The sequence below is a fragment of the Chenopodium album genome, chromosome 18 (assembly GCF_948465745.1).
Source record: "Chenopodium album chromosome 18, dcCheAlbu1.1, whole genome shotgun sequence".
In the NCBI taxonomy this organism is placed as follows: Eukaryota; Viridiplantae; Streptophyta; class Magnoliopsida; order Caryophyllales; family Amaranthaceae; genus Chenopodium; species Chenopodium album.
The window spans coordinates 24,779,764-24,788,372 of NC_137851.1; the positions used below are offsets into that span (position 1 = coordinate 24,779,764).

Below are 8,609 nucleotides of genomic sequence, written 5' to 3' on the forward strand. Positions count from 1 at the left end.
CCAAAATTGTTGGAAATTTTCTTCGATCCAATCTCATGGTACCTAAAATCAAGAGAACAAACAAAAATAAAGAGAAATAAGAGAAATTCTCAAGGATAAAAGAAATATAGAAAATTGTAAAATAAAAAGGAAAAGGTTAGAAAACCGGGTGGCCTCCCGGGTAGCGCTTGTTTAACGTCATAGCTCGACGTCCTCCACCAATTAAGGTGGTAGTCGGAGAAGCAATGAGTGAACAAGGCCAACAAAAGCTTTGTTGAAATACTTCATGAGACGATGACCATTGACCTTAAACGGAGAAGAAGAATCCATCATTGAGACCTTTACAACACCACTTGGAAAAACATTCTTGACCAAATAGGGACCGCTCCATCTTGACATGAGGTTTCCGGGAAACAACTTCATTTTTGAATTGTAGAGAAGAACCTTATCGCCAACAAAAAAATCTTTCTTCTCAATAAGCTTGTCATGAGTTTCCTTGGAACGAGCATTGTACACACTAGCAAAATCATAAGCATCAAACCGAAGCTCCTCTAGCTCATGAAGATCTAACCACCTTTTCTCCCCCGCACTTGCCAAGTCAAAATTTATCTTCTTGATTTCCCACAAAGCATGGTGTTCAATTTTAACCAGCAGATGGCATGACTTGCCATAGACTAGGCGGTATGGAGTGGTACCTATGGGGGTCTTGAAGGCCGTTTGATAGGCCCATAGAGCATCATCCGACTTTTTCGATCAATCCTTTCGATTCCTCGAAAGCGTCGTTTCAAGGATGAGCTTGATTTGACGATTAGAGACTTCCACTTGACTGCTCGATTGGGGATGATATGGGAGGCCGAATCTTTGATGGACTCCATGCTTCCTCAACATGTTTTGAAAGGCATGGTGAATAAAATGAGAACCGTTGTCGCTTATCACCGCCTTTGGTACCCCAAATCTTGGAAAGATTATCTTCTTAAACAACTTCATAACCACCTTGTGGTCGTTGGTTGGGGAGGCAATGGCCTCAACCCACTTAGACACGTAATCGACCGCCACAAGAATATATTGATTTCCGAAAGATGAGGGAAACGGCCCCATAAAATCAATACCCCATACATCAAACACTTCCAACTCGAGTATGGGTAGTTAAGGCATTTCATTTCTCTTGGAGATGTTCCCAACTCTTTGACATCGGTCACATGTCCTTACAAAGCCCCATGAGTCCTTAAAGATATGTGGCCACCATAGACCGCATTGAAGGACCTTAGTGGCGGTCTTAGAGACACCCATATGGCCCCGCTTGGATTCGAATGGCACATTTTCAAAACACTAGGCACCTCTTCGTTTGGCACACAACGTCTAAGTAAACCATTGACCCCTCGCTTGTATAAGATGGGATCATCCCACACATAATGCCTTGCCTCTCTCTTGAGCTTCTTTCTTTGGTTCTTAGAAAAGGAAGGAGGAAACTCTCCATATACAAGAAAGTTCACTAAATCGGCAAACCATGGGAGCTGCTTCGCTTCAATAGCATACAAGAAGTCATCAAGCATCCTATCCTCAATTGGAGAACCGTCATCATGAGTTTGAGAATCTTCTAAACGAGAAAGATGGTCCGCCATAACATTTTCCGCTCCTCTTTTATCCTTAATCTCAATGTCAAAGGTTTGGAGCTCAAGAACCCATCGGATCAACCTTGGCTTGGACTCTTTCTTAGCAAAAAGATACTTGAGAGCCGCATGATCCGTGAAGACAATGGTCTTGGAACCCAATAGATAACAACGGAACTTCTCAAAAGCGTGAACTATAGCCAAGAATTCCTTCTCTGTTGTAGTGTAATTCCGTTGAGCTCCATTTAGAGTCTTGGACATATAATAGATCACATGAAGTTTCTTGTCCACTCTTTGACCCAAGACACCTCCTATTTCCGAATCACTTGCATTACACATCAACTCAAATGGTAAATCCCATCTTGGAGCTTGAACAATAGGAGTAGAGATTAGAGCTTTCTTCAAATTATTGAATGCCTCCAAATACTTATCATCAAATACAAACTCGGCATCTTTTTGAAGAAGATCATTGAGGGGCTTTGAAATGAGCGAGAAATCCTTGATGAATCTTCTATAAAACCCAGCATGCCCTAAGAAAGATCTCACTCCCTTTACATTCACCGGAGGTGGAAGCTTTTCAATGACTTCAATTTTTAGCTTTATCCACCTCTATCCCCTTGTGAGAGATCTTGTGGCCAAGGACTATGCCTTCCTCCACCATGAAGTGACAATTCTCCCAATTCAAGACCAAGTTCACCTTCTCACACCTTGCAAGACATTTTTCAAGGTTTTCAAGGCATGCCTCAAATGAAACACCACCTACGGAGAAGTCATCCATAAAAACCTCCATCTCCTCTTCCAACATATCTCCAAATATACTCATCATGCATCTTTGAAATGTCATGGGAGCATTGCAAAGGCCGAACGGCATTCTCCTATAAGCAAATGTACCATATGGACAAGTGAAGGTTGTTTTCTCTTGGTCATCCGGGTGGATAGGGATTTGGAAAAATCCCGAATAACCATCAAGAAAAAAATAAAACTTGTGCCTTGTTAGTCTCTCAAGAATTTAATCAATAAAAGGAAGGGGGAAATGATCTTTCTTTGTAGATGTGTTTAGACGTCTACAGTCTATACACATCCTCCGTCTCGTGACCATCCTCGTTGGAATGAGCTCACCTTTCTCATTCTCAACGACGGTCATACCTCCTTTCTTTGGGACAACGTGAACGGGAGAGACCCACATAGAACTAGAAATGGGGAATATGATTCCCTCATCCAAAAGTTTGGTGATCTCCTTCTTCACTACCTCTCCCATTTGGGGGTGTAGCTTTCGTTGTCTCTCAATAGAAGGTAAAGCACCCTCCTCAAGAGTTATGTGATGTGTACATAAAGCGGGGCTTATACCTTTAAGGTCATCAATGGTATAACCCAAAGCACTTCGGTGCTTTCTCAAAACACCACACAACTTTTGAGCTTGATGCTCACTCAAAGAAGAGCTAACAATCACGGGAAAAGTGGAGTTGGGTCCCAAAAATTCATACCTAAAGTGTGATGGAAGAGGTTTGAGCTCAACCATTGGAACACCTTTACCTTCCTTCGATGTTTCCACTTGCAACGCTTCTTGGATAGAAATGCTCAAACACAATTGCTCTTCAACATCCTCAAAGCTTCCATTGAACACATCTTCATACAAAGCCATCTCCTTGCTAGGAGTACCTATCTTTTCCTTATTCAACAAAACATTCTCAAGAGCATCATTAGAAGTGAGCAATTGCTCATGCATAGAAGACATAACATGATCGAGAGAATCAATCAACATGCAATTTTCTAAAGAAGAACTTGGATACTTCATGCTATCATTCAAGTCAAATTCTATCACCTCATCCCCTACTTTGACTGAAATTTTAGCACTTTTCACATCTATCAAGCACCCAAAGTAGCAAGGAATGGTCTCCCTGAAATGATAGGAATATTAGCATCTTCGTCCATCTCAAGAACAACAAAATCTACCGGAATAACTAATTTCCCAACCCTCAAAGGAACATCCTCTACCTTACCCTTAGGAAACTTAATTAACCTATCGGCCAATTGCAAAGTGATGTTAGTAGGTAAGAGTTCCCCTAGCTCAAGTCTTTGGTACACCGAATATGGCATAAGGCTAACACTAGCTCCTAGGTCACACAAGGCATTCTCAATTTGCATTTTATAAATGGCACAAGGGATGGAAATGTTTCCGGGTTCTTTTAGCTTAGGTGGCATCTTGTTCATTATGATAGCACTACAATTCTCGGTCAAGTTCACTGTCTCTACTCCATCACAAGTCCTCCTACCACTCAAAATGTCTTTGAGGAATTTTGCGTAGCTGGGCATTTGGGTGACAACTTCGGTAAATGGTAGAGAAAGGTGAAGTTGCTTAAGCATGTCAATGAATCTTCCAAATTGTTCATCTAACTTATGTCTCATGAATTTTTGTGGATAAGGAAGCTTGGGTTTCACAATTTCATTCTCCATTCTCACCTCACTAGGCTTCTCAATCTCAACCTCACTCAAAGATGCACCATCTCTCTCATCTTCTACCAAAACCTCTTTTGTGCCCTCTTTGGTCTCACTCTTCCTAGGCAAACTCTCCTCAAGAACCTTACCACTCCTTGTGACAATAGCATTGACCGGTCTCTTGGGATCTAGGCCTTTGGAAGGTAAAGAAGAAGGACTAGCATGGTCTTTCAAAGCTTTAGCAAGTTGAGAAATTTGGTTTTCAAGCATCTTATTATGAGTCATCATTTCATTAAATTTCTTATCACTTACGGTCAAGTAAGTGTTCAACAACTTTGTTTGATTTTCAATGATTTCTTCCAAATTTGTTCTATGTGAAGAAGAAGAGGATTGAACATAGGAATTATCATTTTGGGCCTTTACAGCAAATCCGGGTGGAGGTTCTCTTTGAGCATTGTTTTGAAAATTGCCACTACCTTGATTGTTCCAATTACCCCTATTTGGATTTTGACTATAACCTTGATTATGGTTACCACTACCTTGATTATGATTCCCATAACCTTGGTTTTGCATAATTTTGGTTTTGATTTTGGCTACTATAACCTTGGTTATAGTTGTCAAAATTGTCATGATTGTTGTAATTCCTATTCCATTGACCTCTTTGATTCTCAAACCTAGAATCATGATTATTTGACACATAGTTCACATGCTCATTCACATTTCCATCTTGATCATCACAAACATCCATACATGCATGAGGGCAACTAGAAACATCATGATCATACGACCCACAATCATCACAAAACAAGCATCCACTAGGCATGTTATTAGAAGAAGGAGGAGTTTGAGAATTAGATGACACACCTCTCCCCTTAGATTGGGAGGGAAGATTTGAAACTTGGTAGGTAGCACTTTCCAACTTTGCCTTGATAGCGGACATCTCCTTCCCCAAGTTTGTCATTTGTGAGGATAGATTGTTGATTGCATTTAGATGATCAACCGAGTACACCGAAGAGCTACTCTTGCTAGTTGACTCTCTTTCTCGATCTTGTCAATCTCTATAATACCTCACTACGTCTTCAATTATGTCCACCACTTCCTCTTCCGTTTTGTTCATGATAGGACCTCCGGCTCCTCCATCTAAACATGATTTTCCTTGAGGGCTAAGGCCTCCATAGAAGATTTGAATGATTTTATAGGTTGGAATTCCGTGATAAGGATACTCTCTTTAATACTCTTTGTATCTCTCCCATGCTTCATAGAGGCTCTCACTTGGCTTTTGCTTGAAATCTTGAATCAAAGCTCTAGCCTCCGCCGTTTTCTTTTGTGGATAGAAACGGGATAGAAATTCTTTAGTAACCTCGTCCCATGTTCTTAGAGAATTCGGCTTAACCTCCTTGTCTAGCCATTCCAAAGCACGCCCTATGAGAGAAAAGGGAAAGAGCTTGAGGCGGATGAATTCTTGAGAAATTCCGTTCACCTTGATAGTATTGCAATATTTTTCGAACTCCTTGAGATGATTTAGCGGGCTTTCATGCTTGGCCCCACTAAATTGTCACTTCTCTATCAAAGTGATCATTGTCGGCCTTATTTCAAAGTCATTTTTCGGTGTTGTAGGTGGACCAATCCCCCTCTCAAATCTATATGCATCGGGAATTCCCAATTCTTTCAATGCCACTCTTGGAAATTCTCCCATTCTTGCTTGTTCTTCTTGTTGTGGTTCTTCTTCACTTGAAATGCTAGGGCTCAAAGATCGTCTAGCACTCCTCAACCTTGAAATAGTTCTCTCAATTTTCGGATCAAATGGCACTAGTGAATGACCACGTGCTCTATGCATAAAATCTCAAAAGAAATGGTTAGTAGCACGGCTAAAAATGTAGCCTAAAAGAAATTCTTTTTGTATTTTTAATTAAAGGTAAAATAGACTCAACAACTAGAACAAAGCACCAATATCAATCCCCGCAAACGGCGCCAATTTTGACAAGAGGAAAATGTAGGTCGTTATCTACCTCTCCCTAGAGCCAAACTTAATTTGTAAACACTCGACCAACCTAATACAAGTATATAGTAAGTCAAAGGTCGAACCCAAAGGAATGAGTAGGAACAATGATATAGCCTATGTCAAGCTAATTCGAAGAATATAAATGGTTGTGGTTGGTAACTAAGATGTCAAAAAGCTAGACAAATCGAAGAATTAAATGCTAAACACTAGGGATATTGGTTTCACATGCAAGCTCAATGATTATGCTAATTTATAGATCACTCAATCAATTCAACATCACAAGGGACAAACAATAGTAACAATCAAAGGAATCTAAAAGCTATCTTCTATAAGCCAAGCTAGGGTTCACTATGAATGGCTAACAAGGAAAATCACAATCAAATTCAATCAATTAAAGCAATTCTCAAATCAAGGGTTCATGTCATTGAAATTTGCAATGCAATCTAAATTAATCTTATAGGTTGATCACTCCTAGTTTAATTAATCACATGCACAACTATGTCAACCAATTTAATTGCAACATTCAAATCAATTTAGCATCATCAACTAGCAAAAATCATCAATCAAGCATGCTTCCCCTTCTCCCTAGCAACTAATTTACTCACTAATCATGGTGAAATTAAGGAACAAAACAAATTCAATCAAATTCATATTCATTTAAAGCATAATCAAAAGAAAATCAATCAATCAACAAATTCTAGAGCAAGGAATGTAATCTCAATCAAAATTCAGGAAACAAGAAAGAATTGCATTAAAAGTAAATCAAAGGAAATAAATCTTACAAACTTTCATTGAATTGAAGAAGGAATTTCAAGATCAAATAGAAATCTAAAATCAAATTCAAGTACAAAAAAGTAAACTTAAACTTCTCTCTCTACTTTCTCTCTCTACTATTTCTGGAAAATTCTTTCTCTAGTACAAAAGTTAAGTCGTCATAAAAAAAAAGTCAAAAGATATAAATAGAAAAATCGAGCGAAGGGAGCTGCACAGGGCCGTGCGCACGCACCAACCAGCCGCGCGCGCCCACAGCTGGGTCTGCGCGCACGCACTCCTGTGCAGCGCGCGCACCCCTGTTTGGTGCACGAGGCCTTGGCTCCTTCGCTTGCTTGATCAAAATCCACGCTCCCGAGCATCCCCATCATCAGTGCACTCGAGATGATGCCCGCGAGCAAGGTTGTCCCAAAATGAGCAAATTAACTTGATTATTCACCTACAAAACACAAATAAAACAAAGAGAGAAAGCATAACAAAATAAAACTAAAACTAAAACTATGAATTATCAACTAAAAATATCAAAATCTCGTAAAAACTAAATGAGAACCAAAGTGAATTATAAAAATGGAAAATCAAATAAAACTAAGAGAATTATATGAAAATGATGAAAGAAAATAAGGAAAATGAATCTAAATCTTATTCTTTTGAGCGCCATAAACGACGCTCATCAATGAGTGGGATGCACAAGGAAGCACTCCTTATAAATAGCCAAGGCATACCTTGGGATTGTTCACTTGAGTAAGGTGTTGAAAAAGGCATCTCCATTGAGAAAACCTTTGAACACATATAATTAATCGGGTTTAGGTCGGGCTTAGCTAACCCTAACATTGGACCATTTTCGGGGGTCGAGTTGCGGGTGGACTTCCGTTGGAGGTTCTCGTGCGAACGAGACTTAGAGCTTTCGAAGTAAGAGCTCTTTTAGTGAGCGAAGCACTCGCCAAAGGTATTAATCTCTTTCTTAATCTTGTTGTTTAAGTTAATTATGCTTTATGATTATATTTATTGTGAGTGTGGTCTTGGCTCGGGTTTTCTTCCGCGGTGAGTCAGACTCATCGAAACCCAACATCCTAGTCTTATATGTCGATGACATATTGATCATTTGAAATGCCATTTCGATGTTAGAGTCTGTAAAGGCCTGGCTAGGAAAATGTTTTTCAATGAAATACTTGGGAGAGGCTCAGTACATATTGGGCATTAAGATCTATAGGGATAGATCTAAGAGGATGATTGGATTAAGCCAAAGTACTTACATTGATAAGGTACTGGCACAATTTAGTATGTCAGAGGCCAAAAGAGGTCACCTAACCATGTTACATGGCATAACCCTAAGCAAGAAGCAGTGTCCAAAGACACCTGATGAGCGAGAAAGGATGAATCAGATTCCATATGCTTCACTTATTGGATCGATCATGTATGCCATGATATGTATTAGGCCAGATGTATCGTATTCCTTAAGTGCTACGAGCCAATACCAATCAGACCCAGGAAAGGCGCATTGGACTGCGACCAAGAATATCCTAAAGTACTCCCTTCGTTTTTTTTTAAATGCATCACTTGAGAATTTTCACTATTCATATGTTGCATTTGACTTAATTGTTTCACTACTATATAATTTATAAACATGGTCATGTAATATATTGTTGGATTTGTTACAATGTCTACTATCATAATATAATTTTGTTATAATTTTTACTAATATCTAATTAAAGATATTAATGGTCAAAGTTGTGTCTCGACAAGTGTGAAAACTCAAGTGATGCATTTAAAAAAAACAGAGGGAGTACTTGAAAAGGAACAAGGATAAATTC

At 39.3% G+C, this 8,609-nt stretch overlaps 1 non-coding gene across 1 annotated transcript; it reads left to right on the forward strand.

Annotated features, from left to right (window-relative positions):
• The first annotated feature begins 5,230 nt into the window (after positions 1 to 5,230).
• Positions 5,231 to 5,336, forward strand: LOC145593284 (small nucleolar RNA R71). Its single transcript, XR_014102643.1, has one exon. It is a non-coding gene; the product is annotated as a small nucleolar RNA R71 (small nucleolar RNA).
• The last annotated feature ends 3,273 nt before the right edge of the window (positions 5,337 to 8,609 follow it).